The sequence below is a fragment of the Patella vulgata genome, chromosome 5, assembly GCF_932274485.2.
Source record: "Patella vulgata chromosome 5, xgPatVulg1.2, whole genome shotgun sequence".
NCBI classification, from domain to species: domain Eukaryota; kingdom Metazoa; phylum Mollusca; class Gastropoda; family Patellidae; genus Patella; species Patella vulgata.
Genome location: NC_065883.2, coordinates 30,019,737 through 30,046,599, shown reverse-complemented (window position 1 = coordinate 30,046,599; position 26,863 = coordinate 30,019,737). Strand labels below are relative to the sequence as shown.

At 36.6% G+C, this 26,863-nt stretch overlaps 1 long non-coding RNA gene across 1 annotated transcript in view; it reads right to left on the bottom strand.

Annotated features, from left to right (window-relative positions):
* Positions 1-26,863, bottom strand: part of LOC126822780 (uncharacterized) — a 52,883-nt gene that overhangs the window by 9,730 nt on the left and 16,290 nt on the right. Inside the window, exon 2 of the long non-coding RNA XR_007680996.2 lies at positions 2,301-2,426. This is a non-coding gene — a long non-coding RNA (uncharacterized LOC126822780). The remainder of the gene's footprint in view (positions 1-2,300; positions 2,427-26,863) is intronic.

Genomic DNA, 26,863 nt, shown 5'->3' with positions numbered 1-26,863 from the left:
GTATGAAGGTGGTTTCTATATCAAAATCCGTCCCGCTGAATCCATTGAGCTTGGGTATTCCTCCTAAAAGTGACGGCTAATCCCGCTAACGGGCCAAATTCACAATGCGAGCTCCCTAAAACAGTGTGTAATATACTGAAATACAGATTTCCGTTGTCAATTATTTCAAATATAAACATGTTCCGACCAAAAGGTATTCCAACCCGATAATTGTCTTCTCCTTGTATTCTTATAAGGACACAAATTATGCCGGTCAAGCACAATCAATTATCAGACCATCGTGAGTTGAAAACAAATGTTTATAAAAGCTAACTGGGACTTGTCCAGCCTCACATATAAGTCTAACGTAACCTCGATTGAATCACTGGAATACTCGCAATCGATAGAACAGTCTGAAACGGGGGTGAACGTTGTCTTGGCAGTCATTAGGTCACTCTTACGCACCGGTAAAGATGGGGTTTTGTATAATGCAGGCAAACATTTTCCATCCCTTATTCCGCCTGTAAAGGTGACATGGACGGGTGTCATAGTGGATCATAGTGTATGCTTTACAATTCGCTCTCCGTAGCTTCTGTTCGTATGGCATTGTAATGTGTGCTCTTAGTTCTGTGATATTACGGATACTATTTTCTTCCATGGTCTGCTAAACTTAGTTATTTTGTTGAATTTGGAAACCATATTGGCGTTTCGTTCGGTCATGACATATTTCGCCATTCAGATATGAATTCAGCAAATCCGAAAACTTACACTTTAATACATTACTAACATCGATTTGTCTCAACAAAAATGGCCGCCATTTTGAATATGATCTCAAACTGGAATACACGTTTTTATGTTTATATGAATTAAATGACACCGAAAACCCATATTTTTATATATTGCACACCTTTTTTCGGGAATTCGTGAGTTTCCCTCCTAAATGAGCCCCCATTTTTAGTTTGGCCCCTAAGGAATACGCAAGTTCTTTAGATTCAGCGGGTCAAATTCTGGCACCACCTTCATACCGAGGTCCGAGAGAATCTGTCTGGGTGGTATCATCTAGATTCTGAATCTACACATATTAAACATATACAATCCACCCAAAACCCACATTTCAATATAGTACACACCTTTTTAGTGAACTTTATCAGTTTCCCTCCAAAATGAGCCTCCAGTTTGAATTTGGCCTCCTAGCGGAATTAGCCATCACTTTTAGGGGGAATACCAGGCTCAATGGATTCAGTGGGTTGATTTCTTATGGAAACCATCTTCAAACCGAGGTCCAAGAGAATCTGACACATATTTTACCCCACTAAACAACCAGAATATTTAAATTTCCAATGGGGTGGCATCATCCGGATTATAAATCTACACATATTCTACCTAGAAACATTAGATGGACTATATTTCCATGTCAAGGCTTAAAATGGGGTTTGGCCACCGGACTTTCTCCTAATCGATGTTGATGCATGTCAGTGGTCACTGGATTGAACAACTATTTATTATTCTTCATACGATTACTTAATCCTTAATAGATATTACATATTCATAAAAATATGTAATACCCAAAATTCTCAATAAGTCTGACCCAGCTGATAAAGCCAAATGTTTGGGAATGGGACGCTTGGCTGTCAAGTCGGGTTGGAGAACCTCACCACACAATCTCCCTAGCGATGGGCAGTGTGATCCTGAACAATTTCCAAGAACTTTTAGGTGGTACACACTTCAGCTAATCTAGCCCAGTTGCGGGCCGTGGCATTTTGGGCGTGTCTTTCAGGATCCCTTTGTTGGTGCTGAACAATTTCCAAGCAATTTTAGGTGATACGGACTTCACCTACTCTAGCCTAGTTGGGGTAGGGTGGCGGTATTTTGGGCGTGTCCGTCAGGGGTACCCCACCACACAAACAGTCTGGCAGTAGTCATTCTTGATTCCTGTGGCGGTATCCCACCACTAGAAATGTCTGTCAGAGTGTTTTGGTAATACTTGAAGATGTAAAATACACTGTGTGCCATTTGATGTGGTACACTTTTGAGCTAGTCTAGAATCACAGCCCTCACCCGCCAACAGACAACAGATACCCGGTAGTCTTACATTCTGATAATACCAGATATGCATGCAATGATACCATATAGGTGAAAATTGGTACACTTTTCAGCAAGGCTACCCCCCCCCCCCCTCCCGGAATGCTGATCTACTAAGAGACCACGCGAATTTGAACCAAAAAGTTATTTGTGAAACACAGCATAAAAATATCTAATACCGGTAATTCATCGGTTGAGTTTCTCACAATTTTACGGTAATTTTAAACAATATACTGTACCTTATGTTAAATGTAGTTGTATAGTCGCCATTGTTTCAGCTGATGATTATAGCGTTTGTTAATAACGCCAGTAAGTAATCTTTATCTATCATTTCACATCTTAATCCAGTATATCCGACGGGGCACCTGAAATAAATAAACATATATCATCAAAATATCCATGCCTTTTCTTAAGCGTCCATTGAAGCAGCCATTTTTTCCGCTGGATGACCACCCGTATTTCTTGTAATCACGCCCTTGAAAGGCACAACATTGTAAACTCTGTTGTTATTATGCAATTACACACCCTTTATTTATCTATTCATACACACAGATATATTGGCATAAAACAATCAAAACTAAATATGCATTATTTAATGGAGCTAAGTCGTTAATATTTGGGACCTAGAAATTGACACAAATGGGTGGCAGCGCATACAATAATGTAATATGAATGTATATAAATTGATTTACATTCAATCGTTTCTGTTTTTACTGTAATCTCTAATCAGTTAGTTTCGGCGAAATACGCCAGTATTCTAAATCGAATTTTAATCTCCAGCGTTTGTTTATTACAGTCTAAGCCGATAGTATTTATTGGGCATGCTCTCCAGATAAGAATATAGCGTCACCGTTTGACATTCCACTCCCTTATTCGTGTACCAATTGTAAAATGTTTATTTTGTCATAAATATTGGATATCAGAAGCCCATCTTTTCCCGGTAAGATCACAACATCAATGTTGATTTAAACCGACAATTAATTCGTGTTTTCAATGTCGAAGATTTTGGATGATATTGAGTTAGAGACTTAGCTACTTTAAGATTAGATAATGAGCTGGTCATTCTTGCTGTTATAGTTTAATATTTTCAAGTACCATTGTCATGATAATAAACTAGATCCCAATTGACATTATATGACGCGGGTGATCTTATCCATACAATATCTCAGCCATCCGATGACCTAAGGTCTCCATTATGATGGGCTTGTAATAAAGCTAGAAAAAGAATCTGAAATAATTAGATTTAGCCCTTGCATAATGCATCTTTTATCCTGACAAAAGAACCACTTGATGTTTTTGCAATCATTCAAAAGTCTGATTAATTTACTTTTTAACCTAACTGTCGCAATAAGAGATCCCCCATAAAGAACAACAAAAAGAAGTGAGCGGTGTCTAGAATCGCATTTCCACTAATCTGTGAATTCACACATCATTCTTTGATTTGAACTTTGCTTATCCAAACCATGATATATCTTAATCTAACAGGAAGGTTAATGGTGTATAAAGTGCCAACATAACGCCACCCTTTACCTTAGTAATGACCTTTCCTAATCCTTATCTTGTCAATTGATTGTGCCATTATTTCACTGTAAAATAAATTCTTACATAATATTGTTCTGGCAATTTTCAAGGAATGGTTAACTCTATCCCAACAGTTTGGACAAAATAATTACCACGCACCTATTGCTGGACACACAACTAAATACGGCGATCAAAGACGATGTCAATTGTTTTTGATACACGAACATTACAATTTGTCACGCCGCTCTACTGTTTTATATGATTAACTACGTGTTTATCCGATAATTACAAGTTTTTGTATATAAAATAGTACGAAAGTGCTGTATGGAACAGGAACCGAGGATGGTATCATCATCGTAAGTCAATCGAAGCGCAACCGTCAAAGGAGCAATCATGCAGTTTCATGCCTGGGACTTTTTGTTCGAAGAGCGTGGCTCCCAAGAAGAGCAACAACGGGAGGGATAGATAGCTCTTGGGGAACATTTCCTGGTCCAAAATTAAGCACTAAATCATTGTTAACCAGTGGTCAAATCCACTGTTCAACAGTACAGCAGGCCAGGCCGGCAAAATTAAGTAACGACAGCAAGGGGGCTGCCGAATGAGAGAGAAAGAATATACTAGATAGAAAGTAGTGGTGTGTATCAACATGAAATAAAATACACTGCCGAGTATGATAAAACGGAAACATTAGGTTGAACCAAACAGATCTACAACGATAGTACGCCACAGACACGTTATAGTGATCCACAATTTGTAATATCCCTGTTTTCCACTGACCAAGAAGTCAATGCGTGTATATTCTGGCGCATAAATTGTCTTCTATCGCTGCACTGAAGTGCAAAAATAAAGTAGAAAAACAAAGTTTTTCTCTAGGTCGCACCAATTTTAATTAATCGAATGAACGGAAGTTGTAGTCACATTTTTCGATAGATCGAATGTTTACTTCTAAATGAATTCCTCAGAGTCAACACATTTTTCTCTCGGAATCTGGTCTCGACCCGAGACCACATTTTATCCAAGGTCCAATGTGAATAGGGTTTATGACCGTTGTTTTTCATTGTCTAATCCATGTATACATGTTCCATAAATATAGATCTGTCATAAAAACAACCTGTCAATATCACACGGTAATGCATAAACTTTGGTTATTTTAAAACGAATTGTTTTTTAACACGAAATGTTCTAGTTTATCATTAATGGCATGACAGTCTAATAATTGTTAAAATAGAAATATTATACCGGATATTATACATAGGTTTCTTTACCAATTCAAAAATGTTGTTGATTGTAGCGCTTTTGATAGATGGCGTGTTTCTAATGGACTTTTAAAACAATGCGAGCTTATAGAGTTTTTCGACAATAAATATATAATGCTTTAGGTAATTCCCCAACACAATACAAGTGCTGTTAGTTCAACCTTTACTAGGAATAGAGAATTTTGTAGATGGCATTCTTGGGGTCATAAATCAGCAGATTTAATACATAAATCGAAGTATTAATGGGAGTTACATTGTGTGCACCACTATTGGGTATTACTATTTTGTTAATTTACCATTAGGAAGTTCGCTTACTATTTTGCTTTTCATTTTATTGAGGGAGCCGCGGTGCTTGAGTGAGTTAGGGCATGGCTTTCTAACCTAGAGGTCTGGGTTAGATTCGGGTTTTAAACAAGAAAGTTCCCTGGAGTTATCTCGCGTGGTTTGGGTGTGCCAGTGGTGCAGGACTAGGAAATAAAACGAGGTTCAGTGTACACGTTGGCGTGCAAGTAAATAAACCCTTGACAGTCGGCTTTCTAAACACAAGCAGGCCGTATCGCCGCTGCCCGGGTAAAATGCCCCCCTCCCCCGATATAGCCCACTGCATGGCGCATGTCCGTCTTCATTAGTCTTGACGGAGCAAGAAATTAGGACGTTAAACCCGATATAATTTCGTTTAATGGCCTCTTTGTCTTCGAATAGTCCCGATAGATTATAATGTTCGGTATTTATATTTTAAACTAGCATATTTTACGCAAGCCCTAATACAAGTATTGCAAAAGTAATTACAATGTTAGAACCAGCAAGACCCCGGTATCTCTTCTTTCACCAATTGCTTATTATGCGTCTAACCTTTTAATCTGTGAGTGTCTGGGTTATCAGGTTTATAATAATTAGCCGTCATACCGAAGTGGTATAAAAACAGTCTTACATCAACGATAACAATACGTTCTTTAAGTCGACGTGCCATTGTTTACTAGTGAAACAAATTAATACACAATTGCGAAAGTCAAAGCGAATCCTATAAAACCAGGTACACTAGATCCGGATCAGGCCCTCTAAAATTCAAGTACTTGAACCTTGTGTCAAATCTGTTCTCGGCTTGGTTATGTGTAGAACTCTTCATAGTACAGTTAAAATAATCGGTATTGCAATTACACTATTAGATGGGGCTTGGAGTTGGTACAATTATGTTGACCTTTTTACTACACCACTGGCTGACATTCTTGCTGGACGATTCATGGTCCGGACTGAATGCCGTTCCATTTTCGTAGTGTAAATGTGGATAAATATGGTCCACTCTTTGGTACTAATCTCATTGTTATGATGCTTATTAGTACGATTCTCATTGGTCAGATGCTTATTGGTGCGACGCTAATTGGACACAGGATATTGTGATGGCGGCGTTTTAGTATGTACATGATTTTCAAATACCAAATTTCAGGCTAAAACATACATCATGTCTCTACTATGAATAAGCATGTGATAAGACATATTATGCTATCAACTATCCGTAATAGAGCCGTACCAGATACGTTTTCATTCTGTGTCCTGTGCAACTCCGGTCAAAGATACGAAGATGTCTATAGGAGACGCAGTAGAAGGAAGGTTAATGTCGCATGTGGATGAATGGGGCTTAAGGCTATTCCACGTATGAGACCCCTCCAAATCCCCTACCCTCTCGACTAGATGAAGATGAGAGTGTGTTTTAAACAAATGAGCAAGGTCAGATGATGGCGGATGTTTAAGTCTACAGTGCGTGTAATAAACGGTTATGACAGTGTCATTAAAAAGGCATTATGTAAGATTTAGATAAAGCGATGACAGTTCTCGATGTAATACACGTAGTTAAGAAATAGACAATGAAAAGAGAATATGTTGAAAAGTTTATTTAGTCAAATTACTTCATTCTGAGCCGAGTTATCGCCGTTAGAAGAACAGTGTAGTCTCGATTGTCATTGCTACCATTGTTAGAATAACAAACAAAGTCTCGATTATCAATTTTAAATTAATCATCAACTATCAATCGTATTTGAATCAGTTAAAAATCTCGAGCATCCGATGGCATCGAGAGTTGAGTATGGTCTTGGTACCGTAAGTTAGTAAATGACTTATTAATAATTTATATAACATTCCTTCAAAGGTATAAAGAAAGACCTGTAATAGACAGATTTAGCTATTGAATATTGCCTCTTTAATACTATACACACATTGGCCGGAGGCCTCCGTGATCCTGGGGACCTAGACCTCAGCCTGCCAATCCTATAGGTAAATCCGGTGCCGAGGAAGGTGCCACGTAGTCAGATTATAAATCCTCATTTCAGCTTTATGTCGCAAACTGGATTCTGAATAGTCCATTTCTTTATATTTTGGTGTCAAAATCGCAACAAATTGTCTGTCTTAATTTATTATTTACATAGATGTTTTGAACTCTGTAACCTTTTATTCTGTTTCATCTATTATGCCGGCCATAAAGAGTCACAGGAGATCATAACAGGTAGTGCTAATCTATTAGATTAATTTGTTGTTATTACCCTAATTTAATCGGCTATATCCTACTGGGATCCCTTGGGATACCAAAAATAGTAACCACCCTCTTGATACCGACCATTTACTGCTATATACCACAGTTGTCTTACTAAAAAAAGATTTCCACGTCACAATCTCCCAAATATACTCTATTCGAATCGGCTTCATGACACTTGTTTAATGGTTATTTGCAGTCAATATACGGCGTGTTCATCATTTATAGTGATAAAGTCGTAAGCTATTTGTGTAATTGGTCTATCCTGATCTCGTATTTTCATCGTTTTCACAGGTTGGTTTTCTGGATTCTAAATAATGGCATTGGTAATTTTAAAAATTGCAAAAAGATACAACATCGATTAACATTGATTTATTAATTATTTGTCCATCGTCGTCAAGTATCAGATAACATGTTAAATCCATTTTACTCGTAGTAAGCTATAAAGATAACATATTAATTACCCCCCCCCCCCACCCATCCCCGCCACATACACCGAACTAGGTTATTTTAGGACATTTTCTATTTTCTAACATTTTCTAAAATGTCACCTAATACATACCCCTCCCCCACCCCACCACACCCTACCACGAAAAGACTACAAAGACTCTTAAAGAGAATGCCGAATGAAATTGAAATGGGGTTTAACGGCCTACTATTCTGCACCGACTGGGGTAATGAAAACGGCATACAATGTGTTATGAGGGAACCTTGGCCCGGACAGCGGCACTACGACCTAATCTTATTTCGATATTTTCTTCTTTTACGTGAACTCCAATGTGTAGACGGGCCCTCGGTTTTCCGTGACATCCGAACGACTACACGTTGTACTTTGTCAGACATGTACGTGACAAGGAGTAGAGTCGCCTGTCCAACCTCGTGGGTTTTCTCCGGGTCCCCCGGTTTCCTCCCACTGCTAAAGACCCCTACGCGCAAGCGAATGATTGAAATAAAATTGAACCATGTGTTAGTCCCGAAATGACCTAGTTTCTGTCGAGTGGACGTTAAACCCCAGTTCTCTCTCTCTCTCCCTTTGGCAGAGCATCCGTCCTGCATCACTGACAAGGGGGAATCGCACCGGAAACCCCCTATGAACACGAACACGGGAGGGACATCCAGGTTAACAAGCCAATGAAGAATTACCGCCCTATCATGGCCTGTATTATTCTTTATACGATAGAGTTACGAGCTATTAACAAAATCATCTGAATTCTTTCAATAAAATAATGATAGTCAATATCTCTTACTAATAAAATTATTCTCTTTATTGAGTAAATAAATGATGTCAATTTCTATGTGAAACACCATTTAGTAAATGACTGGTTTATAATTGGAGACAGTTGCAGCTTTTCATATTTTATTGCCTCAGTATACACCATCAATATAAATAATGGATTGTGTTATAATAATGATGGATTTTACTAATTTAGTGATGAATTGTAGCATAATATTATTTTATGTGTACACTAATGACCTCTATATATTATACTAACGTATAAAAGGACAATGTTGCGGGTGTCAACCATTATCACATTATGATAGAACCGGTTAAACACATTTCAAATATAATTTTAACACAGAGATCATAAAAGAATTGACTGTCTCTAGAAAACGAGAAAAACAAGGAAAAGGTCCGTCCATTCCCTTGTTTTTATTCATTCTCTATTTATTAAAAACAAGGTATTGCATAGACTTTCTCTATTTTTCTCGTTTTATCATCAGATATCCTCTCACAGTCTCAAATAACAACTTTTCGTCAATTAAAAGTGAGCTGAAAATTGACTTATATCTGCTATCGCTCGTGTTTTCAATTTTTTGCGTCACTTCCCCTTTGTTCAAATCTTCGTTACCCATCTACCGTAGCAATGATCTGTCTCAAAATTATATTTGGAATGCGTTTAACCAGTTGTTTAACATAATATGGATGATACCAACATTGTCCTTTAACATTGTGCACAAAAAATGCTGATACGACGCATTACTATATATATATTGATTTACTTAGCTTTCATTTGTTGTCATTTATAATCATTTATTGAGCTTCAAAAAAGAACAATATGAGTGGAAACAATTGAATACCACGGTTGAATAATTATAACCTGATGACCCATTTACTTCCATTTGATTCAATGCCCTTCCAAGTTACAACCGATTAAATTCTTGCACACCAAGCTTTTTGTTGTGCAGATAATCACAGATGTCATTTTATATTTCAAAAGATACGCTATGATCCAATACAAAGTCAACATGTCCCAACCATTTCATCGATCACACTAATTTGAACAAATATGGGCGCATTTGGATTACCTTCATTTGATAAGCATATAATAAGTCCCTCTTAACCAAACGATCCACCCTATTCGGGTGAAATGGTTTAGCCGCAAAGCATTATGGGACATAGGTAAGCCTAACATACCTTTTCACATACATGGCTAAACACCTGAAACGACGGAAAGTTCTTCCAGCCTTGACTTTTAGTCAGTGAAATAGGATTTTTTTTAAAGGGACAATAACACTCTTGCTGGCTTGACAGCTCCAGAAAATAAAAAAATAGCCTTATTCTAAGTACTAGATGTGTTAGTGTCCTACCTGTTGTGTAAATTATCCATTAAATCCTATTTTACTTGTCCAAGGGGTTCAAAAATATTTTTAAATCCAAGTCACATTTGAAAAGCTTTACGTCAGGCTTTTCAAATCATTTAGTTGAATTTTTAAAAATTTTTAAATAAGGTGTGTTAAGATGAAATTTGCATCATCAATTAATTGGAATATTGTAAAATAGTACAATTTGTTGACCAGAATAAAGATTGGGACATATTATTCAGTTACAACAAGAGTGGTATTGAGCCTTTAACACGATACCAAATATCAGAAAATGTCGTAGCTAAAATGAATTATTAATATGGCATTTCGTGTTATCGTCACTATGAAATAGGGTTCGGCACAATTGGGACAATAACACTCTTGCTGGCTTGACAGCTCCAGAAAATAAAAAAATAGCCTTATTCTAAGTACTAGATGTGTTAGTGTCCTACCTGTTGTGTAAATTATCCATTAAATCCTATTTTACTTGTCCAAGGGGTTCAAAAATATTTTTAAATCCAAGTCACATTTGAAAAGCTTTACGTCAGGCTTTTCAAATCATTTAGTTGAATTTTTAAAAATTTTTAAATAAGGTGTGTTAAGATGAAATTTGCATCATCAATTAATTGGAATATTGTAAAATAGTACAATTTGTTGACCAGAATAAAGATTGGGACATATTATTCAGTTACAACAAGAGTGGTATTGAGCCTTTAACACGATACCAAATATCAGAAAATGTCGTAGCTAAAATGAATTATTAATATGGCATTTCGTGTTATCGTCACTATGAAATAGGGTTCGGCACAATTGGCACAATTTTTATTCATTCATTGAAATAATAGACGAACGATCTTTACAATGATTTTCAATGTCAATTAAGCATGCCTATTTATATGTGTGTGCTGTTGTCATAAACATCGTATTATATAAAGTAATTGGACTTTGTTTTACTCGTTCCGTTCAGACATTCTTCCGTTGTTCCCGTGACAGCCATAATTGAAATTGCTTCATAAAATAAAATAATAAGATTCCATAATTTTGTCAATTCTGTTTATGAAATCATTGAAATTTGGGATACGGTATGTAGAATATGCATATCTGTATAACATATAATTCCTTATCGGTCACTTTTGACTAAAGAACTCCCTTGTTGGTCATTAATATAGGGCCGATCACATCGTATTGCTTTTGTTTGTTCTACAACGTGACTTGTTCATATCAGTACCTCTTCTTAAATACCTCTGTAACACAGAATACTGCTGGATCTTTTAAATAGCAAGCGACAGGGACATCTTCCACATTTTATATCTTCCTAAAAACATCAAAACAACACGTTTATCATTGAAAGAATGGCTAAATTAATAACTCCCTGCGTGTTTGTTTGTTTGTAATGCTATTACAAAGTTTTAGAACTAAGGTGATACATTACGCTGCAAGTACTTTTTTTCATAACGGCTATTGTAGATATATTAAACTAGACAGTACTTTATAACTTCTCATTATAAACCATTTACTTCACAGTAAAATAAAAAATAAAATAAAAAAAATATAAAAAAAATAAAACACAATAGTGTAATTGTGGCGACACTAACAACCAGATCAATACACATGCACTTACCCGTAATCTACGGAAGCTCATACACAACTATGGAAACCCTATTGAAGCAATAATTGTTAACAATTATCCTCCAAACGATAGAAATAACGTTTCTCATTATAAACATGCACTTACGCGTAATCTAAGGAAGCCCATACACAACTATGGGAACCTACTGAAAAAATAAGTGTCAACAACTATCCTCCAAACGATAGAAATAATGTTTCTCATTATAAACTCTGTGGCATTGTGGCGACCCTAACAACCATCTGAAACTTATAAAGAACTGGAAATGGTGCGAGATAAATGTTATAACTTTGACATAACATATTGAACGAATATGTTTAACTACTAATAAACAAATTTTCACTTCATCTTTAACATAGCCGATACCCATTTACATCGACAATGCCTCTTAACTTTAATTGCGCAATAATTGCAGGACATAATTCACGTGTGGGCATTACTGCCAATTGCTCGCCGCTCTAACATCGGACATCAATAGCTGTGTAAATATGGCGGCAAACAACTTCTCGTGGGGCAATTTTTTTGTTTGGCTAATCAGCGCAAGCTAAAATACCATGTGGTCTTACAAAATGGCGGCCTTAAGTAAATTTTCTTGCGTGGATACAGTCATTTCATCACAGGCCCAACGGGGACCATTGTTTCGATTGACGGCACGAAATGAATAATACCTCTTTCCGCTATTTGACCATGCTCCAGTTGAAGAAGTTCCAGAAGACAAAAAGTGGGCTATCTAAAGAATTCTTTATTAATTTCTTTATCATTTACAGCCTATACAGATTCGGTAAGATGTTCTGAAATATCTGAATTATCAGAAACTGTTCTTTGTTGTCATTACTTTTCCATAATTTATGCATCTTGTCCTCAAATTTCTTGACAATGCTCCAAGTTCCACTTAATTTTCTCTAAATAGTAGTAAACAGAAATAAACTTTCAAATACATATTCTAAGACTTCACATTGTAATAGATTATGGTTTCTGATCATAGTCAGTACAACAGTAGACAAGATGGCGATGAAAAATGTGTAATGGTCAAGATCAGTGTATCCTTGTCGACTAAAGTGAATTGTACAGCTCAATGTACCTCCATTCACATGTAATCTATGAAAGCCCATACACAAATTTGGAAACCCCATTGCAACAATAAGAAATTATTGACTTCGAATACCTATGTCAAACGAGGGAAATAATATGCATATTGTGGATATATTAAACTAGCCATTTAATATCGTTGAAATTTGAAGGTTGACAAAATAATCTTTCCTTGTAGTATTTCAGAAGAATGATTCTATTATAATCTAGATGTTTTCCAATGGACGTTGTGTTTTATTATTCTAGTCAAGTTAAATTTTTTTTCAAATTTGAGCACTTTTACCCTTTAATGCCAATAAAAGTATTGTAATGTATATTGAACAAGGGATATAATTTATTTGAATCTCAGTTTCCAAATCGTTTCAGACTTTCGTTTGTCACATTCATTTTATTACGAAATTCTTGGTGGCGTAATGTACACAGCTGTAAAGACAAACAAAAGACATATGGCCACCATTACTTTAAAATACGTATGTTCTTTGACTAGCTACAAAATAACATTTTTATATTAAAATGTCAAAATCTGATTACTTATTCATCTCTTAATATTTTCTTTCTCTTTCTCTTTTGTAGTTTGTTGACAAAATGTGACCTTCATGTTTCCAGTTTTCTATTTTCCATTATTTTTTCGACAATAGTTTCAAAGCACCAAAACATTAAACTCTTTACGGACTTTTTTTTCTACATATTATATAAATTATGGCAATTTGGTTGATTTGGTAAGTTATATTGTAGAGTTATATGGTTAGACATGGATCTCCGCATTATTGATGTGATTTAAATATTTAGATTATCCGTCATTTACACGAAGACACGTTTCCAGAAAACGAAACAAGTATACGATTGAAATACTTGTCATAGCGTCATATTTCACAAACTCTTGACATTGCCCTCATAGCTACTATTTGTAGTAGGGAACATGGGGGGGGGGGTCAGTTTTACTATTTCAGAAATACCTGCTGACACCTTAGCCACTGCACTCACTATGAGAATGATTCTGTACTATGACAAGTTTACGTTGCTGCCATATATTTGATAGAAAATACACATAATTGTATTTCTTTAATTACGTGAAGTTTCTCTTATTTTATCGTCCAGGTGGTTCAGATTATTCACCTGCTCTACATTAGTCGATCTTTTCAGGAACTTATTAAAATCCCATTAGCTATGAAAAACCCGCCATAATCCTCACAGTAGACACAACAAGGCGGACATATTGAAAACAAATTCTACTGCTGTAATACACGTGCATGATTCACTTTACAGATGTCTTTTGGGGGCAAAAAATAAAGAAACCGAAAATACATGAAAAAGATTCATTTTACCCAATCATGTGGGTCAAAGCAGTTAATAGATATTTATAAATACTGCCAGTAACACGTGGTCAGAGAGAGAGAGAGAGAGAGAGAGAGAGAAAGAGAGAGAGAGCGAACGAGAGATCCGTCCACAAACTAGTTTATTTTAATAATTCGCTTGCGCGTAGGGTTCTTTAAACATTGGGATGGAACCGACGAGATTAGGTAAACCAGCCACTTGACTCACCCCACCCCTTCCCTTCGCGGTGGACAAATAAATAATAAGTAGCGGAAGCTGAGTGCAAAATGAAAAAAGCTTTATATTTAGAAATACTCAAGAATCTGATTATTTAAAGCTATAGAAAAAAAGATCTTAAATGGAATTTTGTTCTTTATAAAAAAAATGGTAAAAAAAAGAAAGAAAGAAAGAAATTGGTTATGCAGGTGGCTACCAAAAATATAAAATGCGACAATTTCTGGCCTCCATGTGTCTTTTAAAGGAATGTAAAACAGCCAAAACAGACGTCAATATTAATGTTGACTACAAACAGCAGGAATTGTAATGCATCATATGAACTTAAAGTCAACGGATTATAATATAATCGTCCAATTATTCAGACAGTAAATCCAAAATGTGATTGTGTATGATGTCTTTATCGGTTAAGTTAAAATTTTAACTCAAATGTCGCCTCTTAGGATTTAAAATAATGATATTGAAATAGTTGATCAATACTATCTTCATGTTAAATTCAAGACTTCAAGGAATAGTGTTATTCCGAAATCTGTATTTCCTTTAATTCAATGGAGTAGTAATGCTCCTAACAGACTAGTAATATTCAAGATACTGCTATTTTTTTTATCTGTGTTATAATTTGAAAAATATAAATGTAATTTTTGATAATATAATAATCTATGTATTTGAAAAAAAAAAGACAAATACGTGGGATGTATTTTTATGTTCCAGTGGTTGAACAAATTGAGTTATGGCCAACTATATAAATTCATTTTGTGGGTTTTTTGTTGTCTTTTCTGGTGAATATTCAAAGCTTTTGTACTAATGAAGGTCACATAATGTTATTAGTCTTAAACCTCGAATATGGGAAGAATTGATGCATTGCTCGTTTATATAGCTCTGTAGTTAAATTATTTAAACGTAGAACAAGCCTACAAAGAGACTTAGTCAAGCCATTGATGTAATGATCTCTCTGATCTCAATCAAGACATGAACATAACAACAACATCATGTTAAAGCATTTGTTTATAAATCTCAGCTGACCCTATTAGTCCAACAGCCAGTGACGAAAAAACTGCCTCATAAGTAATAGAAGGTTTGACCATATTGATTGGCAGCTATTGATAGGGCAAATTCAAAACACCCAGTCTTACGAGGTTCCAGTGGGGCATTTGGCTGGGAGGGGCAGATAAAAAGGGCCAAAAAGGGCTAAAATTTGCCTCATAAGTAATAGGATCAGAATTATTTCTAAAATGTTGCCATACAATGTATGAATATAAAAAATATAAATCTGACCGGAAAAAGTGGGGCCATGCCCTTTTCTGACTGGCTTAAAAATGCCGACGGGGGCCAAAATTTGCCTCATAAGTAATATAGTTGAAATTGGTGCCAAATGTTAGCTATGTATGAGCCGATTCTAAAAATATCAAATCTGACTGGTTTCAGTGGGGCATGTCCCTAATCTGACCACTTAAAATCTGCACGATCTGCCACGCCCACAAAAAAGGTCCAAATTTGCATCATAGGTAATACGATCAGAAATAGTTTTGAAATGCAAAATCTGACCGGAAAAAATGGGGCCACGCCCCTTTCTGACTGCCCTAAAAAGTGTGGACGGGGGCCCAAAAATGCCTCATAAGTAATAAGATTGAAATTGGTGCCAAATGTTAGCTAATTATGAGACTGTTCTAAAAATATCAAATCTGACTGGTTTCATTGGGGCAAACCCCTAATCTGACCACTTAAATGTGCCTAATCTGCCACACCCACAAATCGGGTAAAAATTTGCCTCATAAGTAATGTGACTGAAACTGGTGCCAAATGTTAACTATGTATTAGTCGGTTAAAAAAATATAATATCTGATGGGTTTCTGTGGGGCAAACTCCTAATCTGACCACTTAATTGTCACTACCCACCCAAAGGTTGAATACTCATGCTGAATAGTTTGACGCCCCCACTATTAATTTGCAGTTTTCAACAACATAGTTGAAATTCAATACAGCACGACTGACCTCCAATTTAAGTGGTATCATTCTACATTTTCTACATTAATGGTCAATTTAAATCAACATTGATGTTGATATCTTACCCTTGAACAGTTGGGTTTCTGATATCCAACATTTGTATGAAGCGACGCGATGAACGAGGCTAAACATATCCCATGTAGGAGAATACTACCAGCGTAGACTGGAATAACCAGATGCCAAAGACTGCCATTCAATTCGGACTCGTCGCTTATTTCGGCTAACATAAGTGATTAGAAATTACAGTAAAACAAAAACGATTGAATGTAAATCAGTTTATATACATTCATATTACATTATTATAAGTGATGTGACCCATTTGTGTCCATTTCCAGGTGCCAAAGAATATCGATTTATCTCCTTTAAATATAATATTACATTATTTCATTATTTCATGGCATTATCTTTTTTTTACAAAAATCTATTATTGAAGAAGAAAACGTATACACAACAAAAGAACTGTATAATCAGTACATTGCAAATCTGTTTTCGGAGGATAGCAGCAAAGATAATAATATATTTGGTGATTTTACTATTTTTAATTTTGAAAGGAAGATAGTGAATTACTTTGAATCAGAGAAATTGACATTATTATCATCAAATACTAAAGGAAATGTCATTTATAACAATAGAATGAATGTTGAGGAGGCCATTAAAGAGGTGTTCTCGGAAAATCAACGATAAATGCAAAGACTTGTGACATAGCACTATAAATCTCAGAATGCCTCGTTCGGCATTTTCGTCCAAACGTGGCAAAAACGTGCTAATAAAATTTTTGCCACAATTTTGCCACGTTGTAACGTGGTAAAAACAAAATGACACGTTTGTCTGGAGTTCCAAAACGTTTTTTTTTTAAATTGCCATGTTTTTGGAACGAGGTATTTTGACCATAACGAGGCTGTTCACAAGGTTGGATACATGATTGTATGGCAACATTATAGAACTAATTCTGATCCTATTACTTATGAGGCAAATTTTAGCCCTTTTTGGCTCTTTTTATCTGCCCTTCCCAGCCAAATGCCCCACTGAAACCTTGTAAGACTGGATGTTTTGAATATGCCCTATCAATAGCTGCCAATTAATATGGTCAAACCTTCTATTACTTATGAGGCAGTTTTTTCGTCACTGGCTCTTGGTCTAAATAGGCTCATCACCGAACTCAGTCAAGATATTCACCTAATGAACAAATATTCCAAGTTTGAACATTCTAGCTCAACCAGAAGCATGTCCCAAACACTGTGACAAACGGGCAAATGCACGGGCCTATTTTAATAATTCCTTGGTGATTCGAAATAATTAAATATTATCATCTATATCTTTCACTTTAACAGTCAGACTAGAAAGGATCTAGCATGCATGAGTTCGTCATTTTTATACGTCTGCATTCATAATGCGCCCCTGTCTTTATATGTGTATGGATGTTTGAGTACAGGGCGAAATCCTTAATGGATGTCTTGAAACATTGTATACTTATTCCATATACCCGAAGGATGACCCCTATTGATTTAGGTGCATACCCGACCCCCGACGGACAGGGCCACGCCCATTTTTTTTGTATCTGTCTGTCATCTACAGGGCGGGTTTCATAACGAATCATCTTGAAACTTTGCATACCTAATCCTTATACCATAACGATCACCCCACGCCCATTTTCGGTTTATGTGTCGCCTACAGACCGCAATTCTTAATGGATCGCCTTGAAAACTTTTCGTGCTTATTCCTTATATCTTAAGGATGAACACTATTATTAATGGTGCTTGCCCGACCCCCTGGGGCAGCCCCATTTTTTGTGTGTGTCTTTGTGTCGCCTACAGGCCGCAATTCTTAATAGATCCTTTTGAACCTTTGCATACCTATTCCTTATACCCTAAGGATGATCCCTATTGTTTTTCGTGAATGCCCTACCTCCCAGGGGCTAAGTCACACCCAATTTTTCTTTGTGTGTCTGTGTGTTGCCTACAGGCCACAGTTTTATTGGATCGCCTTGGAACTTGGTATATGTATTCCTTATAGCCTAAGGACGGCAATTATTGATTTTAGTGCATGCCCCGACCCCTAGGGGCGGAGCCACGCCCAATTTTTGTGTTTATTTTATACTGGCCGCAATTTTGAATGAATCATTTTCAAACTTGGCATATGTATTCCTAATAACCTCAGGGCGGCAACTATTGATTTTGGTGGTGGATGTCCCGACCCCAGGGGCAGAGCCATGCCCAATTTTCGTGTTTAGCGTCTGAAGGCCATAATTCTGAATGGATTATTTTGTCGGTAAATAATCTACAGGTTGCAATTATTAACATATTTGGATCCAATTTAGTATGATCCATTACAGGGTTGTACCTATTTATATTGGTCCATGTTCAACCCCCAGGGACAGAGCCACGCCCAATTTTTGTGTTTTTTGTCTACATGCTGAAATTCTGAATGAATCATCTTGCAACTTGCCATAATTATTCCTTATACTGTAAGGATAGCAACTGTTTATTTTGTGATACCACACCCACTTTTTTTAGGGAGCCACGGTGGGTAAGTGAGTAAGTGTTCGATCCCTGCATTGGCCGAGAAAGTTCGTCGGAATTTTCCGACGCGGTTTCTCCTTGTCAGTGGTGCAGGGCGGAGACCCTGTACAAGTTGGCGTGCACGTAAATGGACAGCTGTCTAGTCGTTCGGATGGGACGCAAAACCGAGGTCCCGTGTGTACATTGGCGTGCACGTTAAAGATCCCTTGGCAGTTGGAATTCGATATAAGAGCAGGCAATACTACCGCTGCCTGGGCAAAATTTATCATTTCAATAACAGGTTTGTACCTATTTATATTGTTCCATATCCAACACCCAGAGTCGCGCCCAATTTTTGTGTTTATCGTTTACATGCTGCAATTCTGAATGGATTATCTTAGAACTATGCATATTTATTCCTTATACCGCAAAGGCAGCAACTATTTATTTTGGTGCATGCTCCAACACCATTGGCGGTGTTATACCCACCTTTTGTTAATATTTATTCTGTAAATTTTGAAAAACAAACCCAGCACCTAGCCTTCTTTGCCTTTTGTCATATAGTCATCGCAGCCATTTCATATTTCATGCTCTTCACTTTAAAAAGTACAATATCAATCAAAGTAGGAATGGTGTAGCGATACTCTTGTTCTTATTCTGTTCAGATTGTAGAAAAGATGTAGGTATAATATAATGCCCATTCCAATAAATGAGTTGATTTCGCGAAATCTTTGTAACATGTTCCATAGTCTCAATTAATTTTGGATGGTTTTCGTACACCGAATAAGCCCCGCTTATTCACAAATTGTGTAACGATCTAAAATTATTTATTAACGCAATGCATTATAGCCAACAGAAAGGTACCGACGGAGGCTATTCCATTGTTGTTTTTTTTTATATATTCGAAAAAAAACCCCGCACATAAACCCGTTTAATACTGCCCCCATCCACGTGACTCCTCTAATAAGAAACAAACGTATGGTATACTTTCGTATTAAAACCACAGATCTGTTGACATAGCTGGTGGTTCTAACTATCGTTCTAACAACCCAACAGTGAGGCTGATGTCCCCATCCGAAATTCCAAAATAAATAGATGACAAATATTAATTAATAGCACATTTATTTTTTTCAAAGGTATCAAGCAATCAAACTGACTACAACTATACACTAAGTTTCGTCACTCTCTATGTTGTCCTAAAGCATTGATAAAATGAATTCATACTCGAGAGTTTCATCACTCTCACTTAATTAAAACCAAAGTTATCGTGCCCCAAAGCATCAATCAATCAGATTGCTTATCATCGAACTTCATCAAGGCATTCATCTCTTGAACGTCTACATCAAGTTTGAACATTCTACCTCAATTAGAAGGAGAGTTATTGTGTTCCAAAGTCTCGATCAATCAAATTGCTTATTGCTCTGCTTACCCTGAGCAGAAAATTCTCATTATCGAACTTAGTTAATGTATTGAAGTGATAAAACTATAAAACCAAAGCATCAACCAATCAAATTGCTTATCTCTGCTTACCCTAGGCAGAAAATGTTCATCTTCGAACTCCATCAAGGCATTCACCCAATAAACGCCTACGCCAAGTGTGAACATTCTAGCTCAATTAGAATGCGAGTTATTGTGTTCCAAAGTCTCGACCAATCAAATTGCTTATCGATCTGTTTACCCTGAGCAGAAAATAGATGCTCATTATTCAACTTAGTCGGGGTATTGATGAAAAAAAAACTATACACCAAGTTTCATCACTCTCACTTAATTAGAACTAAAGTTATCGTGTCCCAAAGCATCAATCAATCAAATTGCTTATTTATGCTTACCCTAAGCAGAAAATGCTCATCTTCGAACTCCATCAAGGCATTGACCTAATAAACATGTACCTACACCAAGTTGGAACATTCTAGCTCAATTAGAAGGAGAGCTATTGTGTCCCAAAATGTGTGACGGACAGACACAGACAGACGGACAGACAGACAGACGGACCCATTTTAATAGTCCCCTGCTTTCTTCAAAAGGCGGGGGACAATTATATTGTAAGTTAACGATAACTCCCTGCACATTGAGGACCAATTGCTTTTTGCATAGTATACGTTTTATAAGAACACGTGCGAGTGTGTGTGTGTGTGTGTGGGGGGGGGGGGTATGTAACGTCTTATCTTTAGTTCATAGGGTCTGTCATAGAGTTAAGTGGCGTGGTTTCGATTCTATGCATGGGCGTGACAAGGTGTAGGGTCGGCTATCCAACCTCATGGGTTTTCTACTTGGTCTTTTTCCACTGCCAAATACCTCAACGCGCAAGCAAATTAATGAAACGAAATTAAACCATTTTTAGCCCGAAATTTCCAAGTTTGTGTCGTCTGTGTAATAAACCCCATTTCCTTGTTTCTGTAAGAATCCGTAAACTAGAATACAGGATTTAGACTGGCTGTACTGCATATTCTATAAAGCGGCACCTGTTAGACTGTTATACAATATATATTATTGTATGTAAAACATATCATATAACTAATGGTTATGTTTAGTAACTTGTATAAACTAATCCATTACTAACAGATGTTAGACTTTACTTAGTTTATATTAAACAGTCACAATTCACAGAAAACAATTATACTCAGTCTCACTAGGAGACAGGGTTTCGCTACACAGAACTGGAGATCACAAAATAGGAACTCGGGCTTGGCAGTCCTACACGCAATCCATGTTTGGGCCACTTCATTAATAATTTCTGAAACCAACCATTTTTAAAATCTCTGCTTTAGTAAATCTCCCAGGAAAAATCTTCTCGGGACCTCGGTTTTTCGTCCCAACCTAACGACTAAACTACGTTGTCCCTTGCCAGGTCCTCCGTCTTGCACCACTGATAAGGGGAAACCAGACAGGTATCGAAAACGAGACCGACGTCCTACTCACTGAGTTACCGTGGCTCCCACACTAATTATGATCATGATCGCTAAGAGAGTGGTGAACTCGCATGATAATTCTCAAAATTTGACTAAAATATTCGAGTCCTTATAATGATATAATTAGGCCTACAGAAAATGTCACGTAGATCACGGAAAAATTGATTCTAAAGAAAGCGTTATTTGAATCCAAATTGTCTTTTATAACATTAAAGGCCATTTCTATTGTTGGCTTATCAGAAATGTTCCATCGGATATCTAAATATAACCCAAAATAATGAAAGGGATAACCCGATTTATAGAAGTGCTATATGTGTCTGAAAATACAACATTTTGGCATTTTTATAAGGAATTTAAAACCAATCTTCCTTTTTTAGTGTAAAATTCAATTTATTGACAACGATCGACGGCAGCCTATCCGTTTGCCGCTGGTACCCCCTGTTTTGTCTCTGACGTACCAATAATTGAACAGATCAGCGTCTGACGTCATAAATTCGTATCTTTACGATTTAAGCCAAATTAAATAGCGGGTGAGAAAGTACTTTAAACGGTTTTTAATTTACCACAACTATGTACCGCTGTATGTCTTTAATACCCGAGACAAAATCAAAGAGAGGCGTTTCTTTAATCTGAAGGTTTTTTTCCAAGATATTTGAACAGTTCTATTACAATCTGTACTTAATGTGCCATCAGCCGATCCAAATGCATATTTTCATTTAAAGTTTTAAATTGTGGCCAAATTGGTAGTTTTAGGCTATTTGATACTCCTACATAGTTATGATTATAAATTCATAAGCAAATTTGTTACTTTACTGGACCGGTGATGATGTACTTGGAGCCGCTTACAGTATATTTGAAAATATTCTACCAAATTAGGCTATGCTAAGAACTGATGTTCAGAAATGTAAGCAGTTATATATGTTTGACTATAAATAAATAAATAAAGTTTAAAATAGAGTTTGAATGGTTGAAATGGGGTTTAACTTTCCAGCACCAAACGGACTAATAAAGACGAAGGACTATAGCTACCATCTGATTTAATTCATAGGCTATTCTGTATCAAGAGAGTCACTTCGGGACTAACACATGGTAAATTTTATTTCAATAATTCGCTTATATATTCTGTTTTAGACGCCTTTCTAAAATTACAAGACCGCAATTAACTAAGCTATAAATAGTTTGTAGGATATCAATTATAATTTCGGGAGTTTCCCATTATTTGTTTTTAGGCTGGCGTTGTTTAAATTATGTAATATTTAGTCACGTCCTATTTTCTTGGGATATTGGGGTTTAAAACAGGACCGTGACTTTCAGTTAATTGGGTAGTGTATATCAGGCAGTATCTATCATTTTACAAATATAAAAAACAATCCACCATAATATATGGGCGTTAGATAAGAAAAAAAGATATTGGTATAAATCTGATATGGGGGCGTTTAGTTGGTTTACTTTTCAAATTTTCATTTTATTCTCATTAAATGTAAGTTAGTAGAGCTGTAATGTATATTTATATAGAAAGAAGATTTTATTTTTATAAGTAATTTGACAGTTAAACTTGATGCATTAGAGTCAGAACGTGCAGCAATCACCCAACCCACTCACATATATCTACGTTTTAAAGAGATACTTTGAGTAGAAAAATAATGAATTATATTAATAATATGTATATAAATTTATAATTCGCTTTATCCACGCCGCCACTACCCACCTTTAAAAACTATGGTGGCGGATTGGTATCATGTCGTGATGTCGTGGTGTTGTCTTCCATCAATCCACAACTCGACATTACTACATTTTCACCCGACAATGCGACATTTTCACTCGACAGCACGACATTAAAAATGTCGTGATTCTTTTACGTGCACGTCAATGTGTACACAGGAGCTTGGTTTTTTTTGTCCCATCTACAATACTAGACACACTGTTCTTGGCCTGGCCCTTTGTCCTGCACTACCGACAGGGAGAAACCACGCTGCAAAATCCCGGGGAACTTTCTTGACCAACACCAGGATCAGTGTATATAATCATAGTATTGAGAGAATATGGCCGATAACCCGACACCACGACATTTTAACCCGACAATACGACATTTTTACGCGACGTTACATTTTTAATGTCGTGGTGTCGGGTGAAAATGTCGTATTGTTGGGTTAAAATGTCGTGATGTCGGGTTGTCGTGATGTCGGGTTAACATGTCGTTATGTCGAGTTGTCGCCTTATGGAGGGCAACACCACGACATCACGACATGATACCAATCAGCCACCATAAAAAACAAATCGACTCTCCGAAGAATATCACCAGTTTAAGCGGATGTTAAACCCTACGAAAAAAGAAGAAGTGTCCCAAGGAGAGACATGTGTATGCTCAGTAATCGATGAAAATCTTCAGTGATTGCAACATGGATTAGGAAAACAAAGAACTAACACAATGCGAAAAATTAAACCTAGCATAAAACATTTTTAGATAAACCAAGTTTTTTCAATGTTCGAAGATAAGAGACGCAACTAGCCAAAAATAGACAGCGTTCCTCGTGTCCACACGATTTTGGTCGACGAAAACAAACAAAAAATTTAAAAAAAAGATTTTGTGCAGGTTCATGTCAATGAGTACTAGTTATAACTGTAGAAACTATAATCTGTAATTACTGTAGATTGCAATTTAACTTGTTTGGGAGACTAGTTATTGGAGATTTATTGATATCTAGTCTGGATATTATTAGATTAAGTGTGCTGGTGGCTTATGTTTCTTTCCTAACACTGACAATATATATAGTTCACTTTGAGTCCCATAGTCAAGTTAGTACGCATCAATAGTAGCACTAGTAACACGAACTGAGATATCAAAATAAATATACACTTTTTTCATCAGTGAGTATACACTTATTTAACATTTTTTAATTTCGTATATGTGCCTGTAATGATTTTATTTCATTGGTGTGTCTATGCAGGGGTGAAATGGACGTGTCTGGTAAAAACTCTGCTCATAGCTCTAAACCTAGCGTCGAATGCCACAAACAGGGGCAAACGTATAAACGGATTCCATCATGTAAGCTCATGTAAACCTCCCATGATCATTTCCCCAACGTGGTTTCATTTTGTTAATGGGGCGGGTCGGAGGGACGAAAAGCCGAGGTCCCTTGAACACATTGGCGTGCACGTAAAAAGAAACGCTTGGTAGTTCGAATTCGATGACGAGTATGCGGAAACGCCGATGTCCTCATTGCATATTGCAAGGTGTGTACTCATCTTCACTAGCCGGGTTGGTGCTGAAAAGTAGGATGTTAAATCTCATTTCATTTCCGTATGTTATGCTTCAATACTGCCCAAACTTCGAGCAGATAATAATAACTGATCAATTCTGTCTAACTCACTAAAAACATTCTAGGGCAAGTTAGCCATCAATGAATCTGACAACCTTTTTATACAAGATTTTACTTACTGATACTATCAAAGTTTGCCAAAAGTTTCACACACAGTTTCTGGTATTTGTAAGAACTCAATAGCCTTTATCAAGCTGTTTACTTTATTAAGTTTTTGTTTATTGTCTTAACGGGCCAAGGTTAGGTTAAGAGGAAGATTATTTAATAAAGAGCGCAAGATCTGAATCTTGATTTTTTCCTGTTCCCCAAATGTTCACGTTAAAGGAGTAGGGTATCATTTTAGGTTCGTGATTTGTCATTGAGGTATTTGGAGGTTGTGATGTCCCAACTTCAGACTAAATGACAAGTTTTACAGGTCTGTAATATACTCTTCAAATGCAAATACCTATGCAGGTTGTGATATGATAAAAATGTCATGGACACTTGACATGCTTTGAGAGTATGTTCACAGATGAAGAACTTATCGCTCCAACAGAACCACTGAGCTGCACATGCGACACGCAATAGCGCCATTCACGTGCGAGGGGTTCATTGTCAAATTTGACACTTCAAGAAAAGGTTGATGAAAACTGCCGCGTGCTGAGTTATCTATCCATGTTTGCTTTCCTATCGGTTCTTGCATAAGATTTACTGTTTAGCTTATCTTTACTTTAGTGTGTTACGTTTAATTTGATCGGGAGACGTGTTCGTCGACGTCAACGTCAACCGACAACACTGCAAGAATTGGCCGTGGCACTGCAAGAGGAGTGGGTCAGATTGCCCCAAATCAGGATTGAACGGTTGATTCGGAGCATGCCACGACGAATTGCTGAATGTCTGAGGATTACTCATTATGAAGACAAAAATAAAAAAACGTCCATTTTCACTTTTGACGGTGTATCTCTTTGCGAGTGAAATGGGGCGGTCAAATAAGCCGCCCATATGAACTGTTTATGTTCATGTGTAGGCAATTGGCATGTTATTAACATACACTGGTTACCTCTAATAAAAACAGCAGTGCATTTCCGCAGTTTTGTATTGTTTCTGAATATCCCCTACTTTTTTTGAAGAGTATATATACAATATATCTCCGGAAACATTGGGATGTGTGGAGTATTGTAGAGTTAATTTTTAGCATTTCAGAGTCATGGTACATGTTTGACACTGGTCGAGCAATATGATTATGAAGTAATGAAGATAAGAATCTGCCAATAGCGTTGAAACCCATACTGAATTGGGTACTAAAACTCAAGGGGGCACAAAGCATCTGAACCCATGATGCGCCTCTTTCACTTACCCACTGATTCCGTTAATTAACATTTACAAATCTCGGCGGAAATGTTAAAGAATAAAGGAAACCAACTGAAAGGGTTGCAAAGATCTATATGAATAAATGAATGATAGGTGGACTTTGCTCAGTGGTAGAAATTATAAACTGGATGCCACCAACAATGAAATAGCTACCGTGCTCCTTTAACTTACACTGATGCCTGTAATATAATGTAATTTGTTTTGCTAGATATACCACCTGGTGACGATAACCTTAGAGTTATCGACCCTCGCTATTAGTTTGTAGACTCATTTAGTTGTCTGGTTTCACTCATCTCTAGGGGAGGTGTTCTGTATAAGGTGAATTAAAACTTCTTAAACCACACATTTATAACAAGACATAACTTTATTAAAGTAGAAGACTTCATAGGAACTGGCCGCTTTTCCAGCTACATATCTTTACCGAGTAGGACGTTAAACCCCATTTCATTTCACTTCATTGTAGTGCCATCTCGTGTTATTTTATATTCAATTTACATACTTAACCTCATCTACATACTACTTCAAAGTTAAAGAAAGGCCGATATAACGTTTAGCAACATAGAAAGTCGAAAT